Raw genomic sequence first — 18,655 nt, forward strand, 5'->3', positions numbered from 1 at the left:
TCCATTCAGTTGGTTGGAGTCATGTGGCCTGCAATTATACAACTGCAATACTGATCCAAATAAGTTCTTGTATGTTGATCTTGTACTCTACAACCCCCTAACCCCATCACCACTGGTTTAACGCAGGACTGGCTCCGTTTAGAGTGAAATGTGGTTTTAAAATATGAAACGAACAGAGCATGTCCTAATCAGAGATCATGTTGCCACTGGGGTGCAAATCTGACAGTATGCAACACTCGAATAAAGACAATAATATCACATATGGAGAGAAGTTAACTAATCCTCCTGTGTCTATCTGAGTTACTAGGGAGAGAACTAAAAAATAAAGTGTTTTGCAACCCAGTAGGGGGTTTACGCCAGTAGTTTAACACCAAGCTGAACTAATCAACCTGCCCCTTAACAATAACTTCATATTAAAAAGTCAGCAGATGAGAAATCACTGCAGGCTTTGGCGCATTTATAATGCAGCAACAGGAAATGTAATCCGGAGAGGGCTGTTCCGCTGGGGCAGAACAGGGTAATTGGTTACTGGACTTAGCTTGGGTCCGCATGATGGGACTTGGAGGTTTTGCTGAGACTTTGGTCAAGGTCTCACGAGAATCCCAATTAAAAAGCAGATGCAGAATATGGGTTTTGTGAAAAGGGCCAGCAAACAAGGCAGGCCATGCTGCTTGGAAAGCAGTCCAGGTCATGTCCGAAGAGACACAGTTGCATTGATTATAAGTCTTGGTTATGCGCGGATAGAAATTAATCTTTAGATGCATATTTCATGTTTAATGGATAAAAAAAGATTGGTATGTTGTCTTTTATATGTCTGGCAAAGCATTGTTGCTCCACTAGATTCCCGCAGTATTAAAAACAGAGATTGTTATTTTGCTTACCAGAGATTAGTGGGAAGATGTAGAATGGCGACTACAGTAAAGTGCAGTTATCATAACTAATAACAAAACTCTTCTCGGATGGGAATTTAATATCATTTCTATTGGCGCTCCGTCGTTTAATGTCTATAGGGGCCGTTGATGTTAAGAGGTTTATGTACCTCTGTAATGATACACATCGTATATTGTCCAAAAGGAGTGAGGATATTTTGCATGACTTTTGCCAATTTTCACTCTTTGACGTGTTGATATGAAATTACTCCACAATACAGGGGACACAACAACACGATGTCAGCACCACGGACAGCGCACGACCCGCTGTCCATTAAAAAATAAACACAAGGGCAGTAGGTGGGGGATGTTTTACAAAACCAAGAAAAATTCAGAATTTCCCATAATCGCCTTTGGATTATTCTCAGAAGGGTCTTATCTTCTGAGAGCCTCCTTATTATCATATTAAAAGTTTTCTTGCACAGTTTTCGTAGCCTTGAGAAAGGCACACAAGCTGCACATTTACAGCCGAAGTTGTTCTGCTGTAAAACTGCTTCTGTGTCACGTAAAAACGGAGAGAACGAAAAGTGATCCCTGGAACCGGACACCGCCCTACTCTACACATGTATCTGGTGTCGTTATGCACTAGCCATCGCATTGCCAGCTTGATTTTCATTCCGCCCCACGCCCAGTTGTGTGAGTTCACCAGGCTGTGAACTTGTAATATTATCAGATCAAGACTTGATGACAGGATGATGGGCATTGTTAGCAGTGATTGCCCAGTGGAAATGGTCAATGAAATATTCCGCAACACATTTGCAGCGACATTTTGATCCCATATTGCCTCTCAACTCTAGGCCTGCAGATCGGATATAGGATAGAGTTTGATATAATGTGCATATACATAAGATACATATAGACAATAGATAAGAACTGTTTGCCTCAACACAGTTTTTTGATACAGTTACAGCTGATACACTGTTGTTGTAGTATATAGTTTGTTCTAAACCAGCCTCTTGCTGGAGACCTTTCTGCTCACACACTTTGTTACCTGGTGTGGATAGAGTGTCACTCACCCTGATCCTATTGCTCATTGTAGCACCATCACTCTGGCTATCACAGGAATCCAAGCCCTTATGAATGGTCAGACATAGTGGAAGGAGTCCTGCTCTATCCACTTAAAGCAACACCTTTGGTTACTCTCCTCTTATAGGGACCAAAAAGGGCTATTTGTTCCTGTTGAAACATCTGTACCAGGGCATTATTAGTGCCATATCCCAGATAAAAAAAAATCTCTATGGATCAATTTCTTGCCAGCTACAAAAGGGATGAAGGAGCAAAGTTGCTCTATTCTGGAAAAGATACTTTGAAAAGTAAGAGGGAACTCTGAGGAAACTGTCTTCTATATCAACGCCCAGGTAGGGGAACATGATGTTGTGCTTTTGTGATTCCATTTATCAATTTGCTATACTCCATTCACTCAACATTATGGTTTAATCACCAGTTTGGTGCTCAATGAATTGGTGTGAATTAACACTTGTTAAAAAGCAATGGATTTAACCAGACAACATTTCACTATAAATAAGTATTGTTGGCAACATCTAGTTTGGTTATCTGTATTTTTGCTGTGCTGTTTTATTCTCTTCTCTGTTGAACTTAGGTAGGATGTCATCCTCCTTTTGTGTAGGCTAATGGGAGCATGAGCAGTCAGATGGAGTCACAGAATTGCAGATTACCAGCTTCTTTAAGGGGCCACTACCACATCAGCTATGGAGGGGCTGTGGTACCTGAGTGAGTAGACATTCTGTATAGAAAAGTCAGTCTGAGTTGCAGCTGCACGTTCCACAAGTAAACTCCAGTCAAAAAAAAAAAAAAAAAAAAAAAGAATGTGTCAATTTAAAACCTAATTGCAGCTTGTTGTTTTACCTTGGCAGGAATCTCACCATTAGACAAGATTATAACATTACCGCCACAAAGAAAAGTAATCTTCGCCTCAATGACCAAGTGTAGGTCTGATCATTATAAACTTGTCAAAAATCAGCTGAATTGTTATATGTAAAAAAAAAAATGTTAAGTAATGATATATATATATATATATACAGTACAGGCCAAAAGTTTGGACACACCTTCTCATTCAATGCGTTTTCTTTATTTTCATGACTATTTACATTGTAGATTCTAACTGAATGAATCAAAACTATGAATGAACACGTGGAGTTATGTACTTAACAAAAAAAAGGTGAAATAACTGAAAACATGTTTTATATTCTAGTTTCTTCAAAATAGCCACCCTTTGCTCTGATTACTGCTTTGCACACTCTTGGCATTCTCTCGATGAGCTTCAAGATGTAGTCACCTGAAATGGTTTTCCAACAGTCTTGAAGGAGTTCCCAGAGGTGTTTAGCACTTGTTGGCCCCTTTGCCTTCACTCTGCGGTCCAGCTCACCCCAAACCATCTCGATTGGGTTCAGGTCTGGTGACTGTGGAGGCCAGGTCATCTGTCGCAGCACTCCATCCCTCTCCTTCTTGGTCAAATAGCCCTTACACAGCCTGGAGGTGTGTTTGGGGTCATTGTCCTATTGAAAAATAAATGATCATCCAACTAAACGCAAACTGGATCAGATGGCATGTCGCTGCAGGATGCTGTGGTAGCCATGCTGGTTCAGTGAGCCTTCAATTTTGAATAAATCCCCAACAGTGTCACCAGCAAAACACCCCCACACCATCACACCTCCTCCTCCATGCTTCACAGTGGGAACCAGGCATGGGGAATCCATCCGTTCACCTTTTCTGCGTCTCACAAAGACACGGCGGTTGGAACCAAAGATCTCAAATTTGGACTCATCAGACCAAAGCACAGATTTCCACTGGTCTAATGTCCATCCTTGTGTTTCTTGGCCCAAACAAATCTCTTCTGCTTGTTGCCTCTCCTAGCAGTGGTTTCCTAGCAGCTATTTGACCATGAAGGCCTGATTGGCACAGTCTCCTCTTAACAGTTGTTCTAGAGATGGGTCTGCTGCTAGAACTCTGTGTGGCATTTATCTGGTCTCTGATCTGAGCTGCTGTTAACTTGCGATTTCTGAGGCTGGTGACTCGGATGAACTTGTCCTCAGCAGCAGAGGTGACTCTTGGTCTTCCTTTCCTGGGTCGGTCCTCATGTGTGCCAGTTTCGTTGTAGCGCTTGATGGTGTTTGCGACTCCACTTGGGGACACATTTAAAGTTTTTGCAATTTTCTGGACTGACTGACCTTCATTTCTTAAAGTAATGATGGCCACTCGTTTTCTTTAGTTAGCTGATTGGTTCTTGCCATAATATGAATTTTAACAGTTGTCCAATAGGGCTGTCGGCTGTGTAGTAACCTGACTTCTGCACAACACAACTGATGGTCCCAACCCCATTGATAAAGCAAGAAATTCCACTAATTAACCCTGATAAGGCACACCTGTGAAGTGAAAACCATTTCAGGTGACTACCTCTTGAAGCTCATCGAGAGAATGCCAAGAGTGTGCAAAGCAGTAATCAGAGCAAAGGGTGGCTATTTTGAAGAAACTAGAATATAAACATGTTTTCAGTTATTTCACCTTTTTTTGTTAAGTACATAACTCCACATGTGTTCATTCATAGTTTTGATGCCTTCAGTGAGAATTTACAATGTAAATAGTCATGAAAATAAAGAAAACACATTGAATGAGAAGGTGTGTCCAAACTTTTGGCCTGTACTGTATGTGTGTGTGTGTGTGTGTGTGTGTGTGTGTGTGTGTGTGTGTGTAATACTGATATTTATTTTGGGCCTTTTCTCAGCATACCAAAACCAACTGACATAAACATAGTGTGAGTACATTCTGTTTTATTTTATTTTCCTGGCCGCAATAGCAAACAATGACCTGCTTTTATAACAGAGTTTCACAGTCCTCTTTGTTTTCCCAAATGCATAATATTGGTAACATTTACTTTTTTTGCCTGCCTCATACTCTAACACACTTTATCTCCAATGTTTTTTACCGGCATGATAGGGAGAAAATGATAAAGGCTGCCATTCCAAAAGAACATCCCTATTCATCCCACATCCCCCGATTTGCAATGTTCCCATCATTCCACTCTCCAGATGACCCTGAAACTGGAGTTAGAGCTGCCTCCCAACACGTCCTCAACCCTCTCATCCCTGCCAGTGCTCCAGAGGTCACTGTGCTGAGGAAAACTATAGGTAAGAAGACAAAATATTGTGGAATGTCATAGACAATAGACAGAAAATGAACAGCCAAAGCTAATATGTTGCAAGAGAGGTCCATACTACAAGATTGCTTCATTACCAATCACAGGTGATCCATATAGGCATGAAATCTTGGTGAAACCCATGACAACCAGGAGGAAAGCTGTTATGTGGACAGGGGAACATGGCTTTGTGGATGTGAGTAAGCTAATATAATATATATGGTTGAGAAATAAAGGAACGGCTCTCACTTCATTCAAAAAGTCAATTTCTATTTCACATTACAGTTAATCAGTAGATGAAGTTGCACAGATTCTAATAATTCTCTTCAATTTTTAACAATATCTATCTTCAGCACACAAAGCCAGTGAGAAAAAAGGGCCGTGTTCTGCATCCCGGTCCCCCAAAGATAGTGTTCCCCAATCCTAAGCTTCGTAAATGGGATGTTTCATTATCTGAGCGGACAGCCAACATGCTCAAAAATGTGGAGAGGACTCACTGGCTCACCTCTTACCAAATGGACTACACAGGTAAAGGAAACTAAAACGCCAAACTAGGTATATGTTGGCAGGAGGCTATAGGAATTCAAACATCAATACAGAATGCATTTTGCTACCAAAGTATGCCAAAAGCATTGCACTATAGACATAAGTCATGAATAATGTCATCATTATTCATCATTTTATTTATTTAAGAACACATTGCAGGAGAAACCTCATTTTCAGTAGTGCCGAGGTACACACAATAAATGCAGACACAACTGAAATCAAAAACCAATAAAAAAGAATGTGTTAATGTGGTAATAGGATGTGCATAATTTAAGCGTGTAAATAATTTGATAGTGTTGTTTAATGTTGGATTTATCCAGGATCAGGGCCAGCAAATCCTCTGAAGATAGATGACTTCAAAGAAAAAATGAGAGACCTAGCCACTGGGGGGATGACTCCACACACTACACAACTGGTAAAATAGGATTATAAAAATTTTATGTTTACGGTGATGCTGAAAAAGTCCAAGCTCTTTCTAATGAGTTCCTGTCTCCTCCTAGAGAGAAACATCCTATCCGGTGTTTGTCCCCTCTAAACCAAGAGAGGGTAGAAGACGACAGAATGCCTACCGCGATCCAATAAAACCCGCTGAACCCCTAAATCCAAACCCAGCTGCAATCCCACTCCCAAACCAAGGCTCTACTCCAGCTTCTATACCAGAGTGCAGGCCACAGGAGATCACAGCCAAGCATAATGAGACACCAGATCCAAATCCAAAGCATCATAGTCAAACAAAGTACAGCATTAGCTTCACAAAAGCTGAGCCTGCTGAAGTGCCCCGGGAGGTCTTACACAAACAACAAACTGATAGCAAAAACTCTGAGGACGAGATCAGTGAGAAAGAAAACTGCAAAGTCCGTTTTGATGAGACTCACAGAGAAGCATCCATGCCACAGACCAGCAAAAAGACTAACGCTGCCCAGGCAACAGGGGCAAAGATTGCAAACACAGAGCACTCCTTAGCCTTCAACAACCGCCCACCTTCCCAGGTAGAGGCAGAGGTCAACAAAGAGAAAAGCCCGACTGAGCTGTGTTGTAAGGATGTGCAGAGAAGCAAAAAACAGGATTTCAAAGTTGGAAGTAATCCATTTAGCCTCAGCCGGTTAGCTTTAGCCAAAGACCAGGCAGTTATTGGATCAGACACTGAGGTATTACAAAGGGCAGCTTTAGAACAAGAAAGGCTGCAAAAGGTCAATGAGCTGCCACGCAGTATCTCCAATCCCTGCATGCTGCCGCGGCCCCCTGCCCTGCCTTACACTCATCCTGTGGGTGGAGAAAGGGCGGCTCTTGGCCGTTGTTTCCCTTCTCTACGGGACCTTCAGGATTCCTTCAGTGAGTCAGAGGTGCATCGCAGCTTCAACAGCTCCATCGTGGGTGCTGCTGTGGACCTGCGGGACAATATATGCATGGGTAGAAAACACAACTTCTATGGCGTCAACTGCTCCTACCTGCACGGATAACTGTAACTGAATTTTAGCATACACACCTACAAGTGGGTGGGATGCTGCATATAGAGCTGCCCAATTTAGGTGTTCTTTTTGTGTGGTTACAATAAAACATTTGAACTTTACGCCTTAAACAGACACATTTCAAACTGTTAACTTGATATTTTGCCAGTGAAATAAAGAGTTAGGCTAATTTGAAAACACTGTTCATGGTCTTCATTGGGAATCTTAAGTTTCTATAAGGCTCCCACAGGTAAGAGCTTATTGTAAGGGTAAAAAGAAAAGCTCATTAATGTGAATTCAGAAGAAGTTATGCAGAAGAGGAATGTACAGTTGGCATAAAAGCAACAAGTTAATAATGCTAAGGAAAATCAGTACTTTGGTCTTACTGTAACCTTATCTAATCCTGTAAAGAAGAAACACTGAATGAAGCAGAGGTTTTTCCCGACAGGCAAATGAGTTCACCACTGCAGAGAGTTTTGTTTCCTGTGTATGCGATCCATTTCTTTATACCGAAGCACTGCAGTAACCTTCCAGATACCCAGTTTGAAAGGAAGAAATGCCTTTTCACACGTAGGCTGTTGCAGTCAGTCCGACTCCCTGTAAAAAGGTTTTTTTGTGACAGTATGTCCTTCTCAAGCAGCGAGGCTGTGGCCTTGAGCGATATAGCAGCCTCTCATTCAGACTTTCACAAAGACCCGGTGATAATGGTACACACAGCAAAATGGACTGGTATAATTCTCTTGCTGAGACCTCCAGGCAGTCTTCAGCTGTTATAAGATTTCTCACAAGACAATGCCTCAGCTATAGAAATTGATTTTTGTTGTTGTTGTTGTTGTAATTGTTTTGCACATGTCACATAAATACCATTTAGATATGTCACGTTCTTTTTTTTGGTTTTGACTAATTAACTCATGAGATTCATGGTCATTTGTTACATTTACTTCAGCTTGGATCATTATTTCAGATTTTTGCCTCTTTGAAGATATTTCTCTCCCTCTCATCCATCCAAATGGTGCTGTAGGTCAGGAATTAGTCCAGGAGGGGGCAGAATATCCTCATAATCCTGGCACAGAGCACTTCATTCTGTCTTCTTTATTCTCATAATGATCATCTCGTCTGCTGGCAGTCTGTTGATGCTGTGGACATCTTGTTCAGTTTCTGACCACATCACATGGCACAAAAAACGTTTAGTTCCATTAATCTTCTAAAACACCCACAGGGATTTATTATTCAAGTACATGTGAATTATGAACAATTAAGAGACTGACATGCAAAGTCTGTCTTCATGGGGAAAATATCACAGGATATGAGTTATTTTGGACAATGAGCATGTTTGACACAGAACAAGCGCCACAATTCAGTGGCGAGACATGCAATGCAAAAATTAAACAAAGATATATTTATGAAAAAAAAACTTTTTTTTTTTTTTTTTTTTAACGTAGTCTCACACTGCGTGCTTACTTTTGGGGGGACCTGGTCACCACGTCACGGAAAAGATGCTGTCAATGGTGCAAGTCCCGCCTCCTTGGGTGACGCGCCGCAGTTTCCTTCCTTTTAATTCGAGTTTGCGCCAGTCAATCATCCATGGTCACACTCCCTCATAAGGCGGGTGAAAAATTGATGCTTTTTCAGGGGGAGTTGAGTGCGAGGTGGTTCGTCAGAGTTGGCAGGCTCTGTGGTTCAGGATATGATTTTAGTATCCTGCCGCTGTCTGTCTTTTCGCTTTTGGGCTAGATAAGCAACATCTTCTGCTTCCCAAGCGACTGTTTTGTGAGGTTTCTACTCTCATCACCTGGAATTCACATCTGAAACTGTCAAGGTGAGTGCGCATTTCACTAGCAGGCAGTATTCAGTGGTCCTCCATGCTCGGCTAATTTCTGTGTTTCTTCTCTTTAACAAGGCTGCAGTGACATAGGTTTCCCCTTTGTAATAGTGGCAACAGAAGGGAATCAACAGTGGCAACAGCTGCCTGACATACATGCGTAATTAGTCAAGTCTAATTAAAACTTTGTTGGTGAACATAGTGCACATTTCTAGCAGGTTGACTTTGAAGCAGTGTATTTAGAGTGCTGTAAAATGTAGCAGCCCTGACCTCCTTGTGAAACTCAAAAGTGGAACAAAACAACAATAAACTGCATTTTTAAGAGAAGTGGGTCCACTAAAGACACAGGGTGAAACTTGTTCGGCTTCTCCATGCAGTTGCTCTTTTATAGTATTCCTGCAAGATCTGATCAAATATGTGCTTCATACAGTAAACACGGCAAGATCCTTTCAGTCTCCATGGTAACTCAGAGTCCCTTTCCCCTCCTTTTGACTGGTAAAGTCAAGTTGTGGGGAAACATCTTCTGTGTTGTGTGAAAACTGTGTTGTTTAAATCTGTCACAGTTTTGAGCGTGCAGTTTTAACAGTAGCAGTGAATCAGCTACACAGAAGACAAAACTATGAATGATGTTTGTTAGTTAGGAATTAGTGACCATCCTCTCTCATGCTGCATAGATGTAGGTTTGTGTGTGTGTGTGTGTGTGTGTGTGTGTGTGTGTGTGTGTGTGTGTGTGTGTGTTTGTGATGCTGGGAAGGATAGTCGTGCTGAGGATCTGTTTTAAGATTACACTGGGGTTTGAACCCATGCATCTCATTGTGAACCACTGCCTCTCAAAATGGGGCCTTAGGACCCAAGAGGTCCTTGAGGGACCCAGCAACAAGACAAACACTGTGGACATTATTTACATTTCATTTGCGACAGATGATGGAATTTATTGAGATAATATGTGTGTTGATAATAGGTTTTGCTCATCCCTTCACATCTCGATACAATTCTGTGCTCAAATCTTAAAGCAGCTTCTCTCATACATGGACATCGAGCCAAAAGGCGTTCCCATCCAAATGTTTATCTGTAAGAAAAACAGAAAATCTAGTTTAAGCCAATGCTTGTTTGTTGAGTAAAAGTTATTACAGTGCACTAACTGTACATACTTACTACTTACACTGTAATCTCAGATCTCTTGGGTGCCATGTCAACAGTGGAGCCCTTGTAGGTGCTGTTTGGCCTCTGTGTGTGCCTGCATGTGTTGGAACATGTGTGGGTCTCAAATTGGGCTATTCAGAGTTTCTGGAAAAAATGTGTGTCGTGACGTGGAGCTCAGCTGTGTTCATTAGGCTGAGGGCTGGGATTTATCCAGTGGTCGACGTGTCGACACTTCCAGTACCTATCAGTGTCTGTATGTAGTCCCAAATTAGTGTTGGAGCTGGACACAAGGAGGCCGTGAAGGTGAGCAACTGAAAGAATCTGTGGAATGCTGTGGCGAAAGAGAAAAACATTTTTGTCTGTGCAAGAAATAAAACAACACAGGAACACTACATTCCATGAAGTTATGTCCACAGTAATTTCAGTTTGCCCTTGGCATCTTCCTTAATGTTTGACTTAATGTGCACAATCTCACAGCCCATAAAATGTCATCTATTTTATTCAGTGACATTACATTAGAGACAGGGTTAGTGCACATTTGTAGGTCACTAACTCCTGCATTATATGCTTGTATGCACTGTACTGTGAAAGACAGTTCGCTCTTACACTGCAGGGCTTTGCACAGACAGCCAGTCAACACATTCATTGTTGATCAACAAAGGTGCTGAATTAATAAATGAGACAATGATGGATGCATACAGTTAGCATGAAATTGCAATTGTGTACAGTTTAGACATGGAGGATTCACCTTCAGCCAGTCAGCTCTAACCGAACTTCTGTAAACAATACATTTCGCGAAAGCCAAGCGTGTCCTCGGGGTCTGTGCTGAAAAGAAAAGAAAAGCATTGTTTGAATATGCCTTAAATGGAAGATGAACAATGCAGTGATGAGCAGGACCAGCAGAGCAGCTGTTGTGCGTACCTCATGGTGATGGCAGGTGTTGCCTCTTTCTGTGTGGGTGGTACATACATAATTCATGTGTCTTTAAATGTAAACAGGTACGTAATGCTTTAGGCATGCAGGAGAGCTCATCATTACTTTATAGTGGATTATAGTTAGTTATATAGTGCAATATCTACAGTTGGGGTGGGAATCACTGGGTAACTGGCAATACCATACTATCACAATACTTTACCCACAATAACGATGGAATCATGTTACAAGCGATTCTACGATATGCAATATATTGTAAGATAATCAGCTATGATACATCACGATATGTGTAACTGAAGAAGAAATAACACCCAGAAAAGGCAAAATAATTTTGTAATAAGCAGGAATCGGTCATTTTTTCATGTTTTTAATATGCACACTAGCTGTAACATGACAGAGCAGCTCCGGTTAACAAACACACCTCAGCAAATACAACAACAAATACGTCACAGTCCTGAGCTCAAATGTGCATCTGTGCTAATTAAGATGAAAACTCCAATATTGATACTTGACCCAAGTGTATCAATTATTTATCACAAGGAGGAGGAAGTATCAGGATATATTGATATCTCGATATTTTGTTCCACCCCTTTTCTACAGTCTTATATCTTAGATTTGATTTGAATATATATATATATATATATTTTTTTTTTTTTTTTGCACAATAGAAAATACAGTTCACAAAGAGAACAACTCAGTTTCAACTGTTTTTAACTGGACCAGTAATAGTAGTAGTAACGAAATAAAGCATGGGTTAATTCCTCAATTAGATTTACATTTGTGAGGAATCAATACGGTTTGCAGTGGCTGAATTTTATCTAATACAGTATGATCTCATCCTAATTCTTATCACTGTGACTAGCCTTGGACCGTCTTATCAGAGAAATGCTTTTGCCTGCCCTCCTCCATGCTGTTTTTATTTATTTAAAGGTTGTTGCCAGTCTCATCAGCGCGGTCCAAGCAGTAGAGAAGCTGAATGAGGCTAGAGGGCCAATTTCATAACTCCCTTATATACTGCAAGATTTTAAAACAGAAAAGAAGACAGAAAGAAATCAGCATGAAATTTTAAACAGGATGGTCACTTTCACAGACTTTTAACTGAAACAATAGAGCACTCCATGGGGAGCAAATGCATGTTTCTAGTGAGCTACTCTACACTGGCATGGTCATTTCCTAGTTTTCTGTTACTACTCTATCGGTTTAGGGCTAAATTATTCAAAGTGCTCTCAATATTGCAGCATGGCAGCTCTAATGTTCTTAAATAATGTAGATAGGAATTGAAATTGAAGGAAGTGAAATAGCATTGCTAGCAATTGTAGATCTGTGTACAGGAGGAGACTCTTGACCCGCATTACTCCATTTACGACAAATATTTGTGACCACACATAACACAAACTCCAACAAACCTCCACACAGTCATTTTCTGGTCAGTCAGATACATCACTAACTGAGATTTCCCTGATAGCGCTGATTGGCTGCCATAGCTGTTATTTCGCCAGCTGTTGAAAATTTGTCCGTCAAAATTCTGTTTGAGTCTGCACAGCAAAAACCTTGCCAAATCTAATTCCTGCTTGTTCAAGTGTGTCTCCGATAACACATCAGCTGCTGCATCATGGTTTTCCGAAAGTTGTGCTTGTTTGCAGTTTCGCACACCTCAACCAAAAACCGAAACCAGAGTGGTGTGCAATAAAAGTATAATATAGCCTGTTCATTTAAAAAAAAAAAAAAAAATAGGAACACTTGACAGTATTTTAGTTCAGATGCTTTTGGGTTCTTGGGTTTTTAGTTCCCAGGAACACGCTAACTTCAGAGCTCTGAGATGTGATCACATCACACAACCTGAAAAGTAATTCACTGCCAAAAAAAAAGCCTCAAAACTGCATTGACACCCCCTCAGTGACTGCTTTGTGTGGATCTCAAAAGCACTACACCTTTTGTCATTTCAGCATTTAAAGAAGCAGCTTGTTTGTGCTCTGACAAACTTTATCTTCATGATATATAACAGAGAGAGATGCATCCATACTCCAGTCCCATGAGTTAGGAATGTTTCACTGATTTGGTTGACAGAGTTTGGGCCTCAAGTAAATCTCTGGAGATGCGAGAGCTCTTCTTAGACAGGCCGTTTATCTCTGTCTGTCCATAAATGGAAGGTAATGGCAGACGATGCTATTTCTAAATATATCTTCACTTGAAGGACTTAGAAAGAAGGACTTTGCTTGTGGCGGTGCAGATGCTGTTTTCACTGTTTTTTGATGATATTTTTTGTAGCGTTTCGTGTCATCAGATATTATCAGAGGATCTGGACCTTCATGCACATTTTGGAGAGCGAGTTCAACAGTGCCATTGCTGCAGCACACTGACATGTTTTGTTCGCAGAGCTTTATCGTGGAGTGTAAGTTAAGCTGTAACTCTGTGCCTGTGTCCTAATAAACTGGTGTTGAGTTATGAGGCTGTCAGGCTCCCCCGCGCTCAGAATATAACAAAGGAGAAGACCTCTGTCACACTGTGCAGAGAGAGAGAAAGGGAGGGAGGGCAGAGGAGTGGGAGGGGAGTGAGGTTGTGGAGGATGTGGTTGATTAACAGGATGCAGAGTGGTGTGAGTGTGTCATACGCTACACATATACATATATTACACAGATGTAGACATCAATGAAATGACACCCCATGCATAATATTGGAGAAGCGGAACATGTGTCGTTTACTCAGTGGATCTCACTCTTCATGTCCCTGTCTGTCTTTCGTTACCAAGATCATGGCTTTACCCTGCCCTCTTTCACATGGTAAACACCGCTGATCCAGAATAAGTGTGCGGTTGTGGAGAGAGTTGTGCAGAGTTTTGGCTTCACAGTATCAGTCTGTTTTGTGAGGGGAGTCCTGCTGGCCTTGGCAACCTCGCTCCACAATGCCTAAAGCAGATCATGAGTAGCCACCATCTGTGGGTCCCTTTCTGAAAAGGTGTGGTTAACACACACACACACACACACACACACACACACAGGCAATCACATACAGGGCTACACCCCTTGAAGAAGAGATGTTCTAATGAATAATAAATCCCACAGTGGGATGAAGCCAGTTTTGTCTCTTTGTCAGTCCTCAAGGCTCACTGCCATGCTGACCAGCGATATTGATATTAATTACTGCTGCTAGACTCATGCAGGTACTACATCTGGGATGCCCTGATTCTAGACAAGTGTATTTAAAGGAACAGTTCACCCAAAATGCAAAACTGAGACATTTTCCCACTTACCCTTAGTGCAGTCTTTTCATCTGGATAATTTCTGTGTATCTATCAAACTGTATATGTCTGCCTTGCATTCAACCTCACAGTGGACAGATAGATGCAGTTTCTAGTGTTCTTCAGCAGAAAATAGTTCCCATTAACAGACTTCGCCCCAAAGGGATTTGGATTATGCTGTTGCTATGTGAGTTGCTATGTGAGTTTTCACAAGTAAATTTTTCATTTTTATTTATCTATTTATTTATTTTTGAGGGGGTGGGGGGTTTATGGTTAATGGAGTGGAGAGAGACAGGAAGGACAGGGCAAAAAGAAGGGGAGGGCATGCAGCAAACTGTCTGGGCTGACTTTGAAGCCATGCCACTGTCACTTAGCCTTAGTAATTTGAGTTATGCGCTCTACATGGTGAGCCACCGGGGTGCCCTGAATTTTTGATGGTTTGAGCTCCACAAAACAATACCCATCCAGCCCTGTTATATTGGAGTTCCAGGAGGCAGGGGGGATCACAACAGATTACAAACCCCACCAAAATACACAGAAACTACCTGGATTGATAGATTGCACAAAGGTTAAGTAGGAAAGTACCTTGCTTTTATTTTGGGTAAACTGTTCCTTTAAGGAGAAGAGGTTTTTTGCCCATGCTCTGCTTTCATATATAGTCACCTCATCTGTCTCCAAACCTGAGGTATCAGGGCATTTGAGTATAGGCAGTGGTTGGAAGGGCTGATAACTGTTATTACTGTGCCTGATGAAATTGAAAGTGCTTCTCCACAGAGGAGAAAGGGAAACAGAGAGAGCGGGACATTCCCCTTTCTGTTCTGAAAACCCTGCTCTACTCACCACAGTAGTTTCAGATTGAGAAGTTGGTGTGACTTTTGCACATTAACTGATTGCGGCATCATGAAGATCTTTGTCTAAATCATGCTTAAACCTCACATCTTAGACCAAATGGCCACAGATTTTAATCGCCTGCCTTTCTCTCATATGCCATCCTCAATCAGAGCCCAAGTACTACTGATCTTTAATGACATACCATTACATGGAATGTGCACATTAAAAACTACTAGACATCAGCATGTATGGAAGCCCAAACAGGTCAAGAATATGCAAACCAGTGCTATGGTGTTTAAGCTTAATCAACACATTGCATAATATCGCATAATGTTTCATCTTAATCAACACATTGCATAATATTGCATGATGTTTAAGCTTAATCGACACATTGCATAATATTTCTTTGAAAAATAATTTCCTTAAAAGAGTGGGAACCCTGGTATAGTAATTATGCTGCAAATGACTCTCCACTAGGGTTTAGAGTCAAGTCAATGCTCTTGAAAAATAAAACTCAATAACTGAAAGAGTGCTTGAAACTTTGAAAGGCTATATATTTTATTAATCCTTAATTTATTGTTTGTTTTCCCTTAGATAGATTACATCATGTGGTTACTGTGGTCAAATGAAGAAATCTGTAACAATTAATTAAAAACAGTGCAGATGTATTGCCATACTAAATCACACCGGTGAAAAACATTATCTTTATTTATATTAATTTGTATTGCTGTGGCCAAAGTATTATGAAAGTATTGGTTTGTGAGCTTTCTTTTTTGTTTTGTGTCAAGATTTGCCTTCCTCTTCTAAGGATGCATGGCTCTGCATTCCCATTCTGATAATGCAATAACAAAGACTAAGTGGTATCATCCCAGCAGGGTAATGCACAGTTGTAATAAGATCACTGTTGTTAAAGTGGGAACTATTAGATTCAACAAATGAGATGATGACCCCAGTGTTTCTCCTGGGGTGGTTTCTAGCTATCAAAAATTTGCTAAATGACTGTGCTGGTTCCAGAGCAAACAAGAAAAATAACATGTCCTGTCTGGTCTGAACAGCTTTTTACAAGTTTTTTTTGTTTTGTTTTGTTTTGTTTTTTTGTTTTTTTTTTATGAGTAAAAAGGAAAACAGAATCAGTCATCATGAATAAAGGCATTTGTTCTTGGCATTAGCAGTGTGGTTGTTTCAGATGGATGGATGGAGTGGAGTGGTAAATGGCCCTTATGCTTACCTCCCCTGAGTCACCAGAGTTTGCTCTGTTGCTAAGCGGGCAATGGCCTGAGAGGTATATCTTCATCATCCTCTCGAAGACGAGCTTTGTTTTGAGAGGAATGAGCTGTCAGAGAATGGCTGGCAGGACTATGGAGATAAAGTGGGTACAACAATGGAGCCATTTGCCTAACATGGCAAATGCAGAGGTCGTTTATTTTGCTAGGTTTAGCATGAGTGTCCCGCAGCTGAAAGGACAAAAAGGCTCTCTGTGATTTTACTTCTTTGAGTAATCTTAAATGAACATTGATTTTTGTGTTCTGGTTAGATAATGCTGTTTCATCAAATTGGTCTGTCTCACAACACAGCAAGCGGATTTCTATTCTACCCAAGCTGATAGGTCGTTCTCTTTATCTCGCTCCATCTTTATTTAAATTCTTTCCAGCAACTTTGTTTGCCTCATATATAAACATGGGCCATTTCATAAACATGGCACCCAAAGCTTTTGACAGTTTCTCTCTGAATCTAATTCCAATCTCATAACTAAGTCTAGCTTTTGAATATCATCTTATCAGCTCGTTAAAAATCAGTATGCTGTTTATGTCTTAAGATGACTCATTTTTACTGGGAGCCACATCTATCTCCAGAGTAGCTCCAGGCAACATTTCTAACTTGTCATTGCTCAGGTTCTCTGTTATTGTCTCTCTCCTAAATTGGGTTTTACTTCAGTGGGAGCATTTTTCCTTCACATGTCACCCAGTAAGTCATGCTACTTTCCCTTCACGTCTCAGAGGAGTGAGAGTAAGCTTCCAGAGGCCACTCTCATCCTCTGACTGTGAATCTGTGTAACAGTGGTGCAGCAGCTGCCAGTAGGCGCTCAAGCACTGTCATTTTTGTAAACACGGCTGTGTCTTCGAAGAAAGCTGTTCTGTGGGGGTTTGACCGTGAGATCTGCATTCTGGTGAGTCACATTCCTAGTGTTGCCTATAAGCCTGCAAGGCTTGTCAGCCAGTCTTGGCAGACTCTGGAGGCTAGAGGGACAGTGGAACATCTGCAACTTGAACTACAGAATACAGTAGAGGACATTCACGTGGAGATTAAAGTGGCATTAAGGAACCTGTAACTTTTATGGACCTCTATTGGTCACCAATTAATTGCAACAGCATCAACAGCTCTCTAGAGTAGCTTACAGTGGACGGCAAGTGGTGATAGGTAAGCCAGCTAATTAGAGCTGAGACAGATAGATTTAGACAAGAGTTAATATGTCATGATGCAAAATTCTGCTCGGTTTTTTACGCTGAGAACATAATTTAATGCTGTGTCTTGAAATTCCCATTATGGAGGAGTTTGTGTTTCAAAACAGTGGGTGGTCGGAAACTTATTTTTCACTCATTGGTATTGATAGTATGATCAAACCCGTGTGGATGTATTATGGTCAGTCAAAGTCATTCATAACACCTTTTAGTTGCACGATTATGTTGTGAATATGTTTGCTGCATGATACTTCAATCATTGCCTGCATGGCTTGTTTGTGTGGGTTTTTTAAGGGAGTAAAAATCGACTATTTTTTGGATCTAGTCTTCCCACGGTCTTCTCATCAAGCTTGTCAGGGGTAAGACAAATCCTCTGAGCTGACAAAGACAGAGCAGTGGGTTTAAAGTTCCTGCTAGTCGCACATCTGCCTCTTCTGATCCTTAAAACTGATTAAAACTGAAACAGGAGCAGTGGGCTTTCACTTCTTTCCTTCCTCAGCCTCTCAGATACTTTTGAGTCATGATTTTTGAGAAATCTTTATAGCTGCATCCCCTCCCCTTATATGTTTTGAAAGGCATTGCTGCACACATAAAGGTTAAGTATGATTCATGCAGGTGTGTGTGTATATAACCGTGGAAACACTAGCAAGACAGCAGATCATGTGACAGTAGACCTCGCACTTTACTGTGATATTCAATGTCTGTTACCTCTGCCCACACAGCATTTAGCCTTTTGCGCATGAGACACTTTAAAAGATGATCTGCATGTACAGCTGCCCCCTGACAAAGGTCTCAGATTATAAGGCATGCAGGTGCCACCCCCTCATTTACATGAGCTCATAATTATTTCATTCTTCAAATAGACTGGACTTCAGTCAGGCTACTTTTGTCAGTCAGAGAAATAACAGCTACAGCCCGCACCAGATTATCAAGACCTGCATGATGCCACCCCCTCTAGTCTTCTCCTGTTATTTTCTTTCATCTTGCTTTCATGTAGCCTATAATATTATGTTTTCATGTGATTCGTTTGATATTCAGGGGATATTCATTTATTGCTTTAGGAGGATCTTTTGGTCTTAGAGTTGTAAGAGACTACAGCGTTTAATGGGATGCGTGAATAATAATAATTTTTTTTCGTAAAGGTCAGCATCAT

At 41.0% G+C, this 18,655-nt stretch overlaps 1 protein-coding gene across 2 annotated transcripts in view; it reads left to right on the forward strand.

Moving 5' to 3' along the window:
* The first annotated feature begins 8,735 nt into the window (after positions 1 to 8,735).
* osbpl3b (oxysterol binding protein-like 3b) overlaps positions 8,736 to 18,655 on the forward strand; it is a 31,207-nt gene continuing 21,287 nt past the window's right edge. For both annotated transcript variants that reach the window (XM_030073256.1, XM_030073257.1), the window contains exon 1: positions 8,736 to 8,895. The gene's annotated coding sequence lies outside the window, so the exon portion shown is untranslated. The remainder of the gene's footprint in view (positions 8,896 to 18,655) is intronic.

This window comes from Myripristis murdjan, chromosome 16, assembly GCF_902150065.1.
Source record: "Myripristis murdjan chromosome 16, fMyrMur1.1, whole genome shotgun sequence".
NCBI classification, from domain to species: domain Eukaryota; kingdom Metazoa; phylum Chordata; class Actinopteri; order Holocentriformes; family Holocentridae; genus Myripristis; species Myripristis murdjan.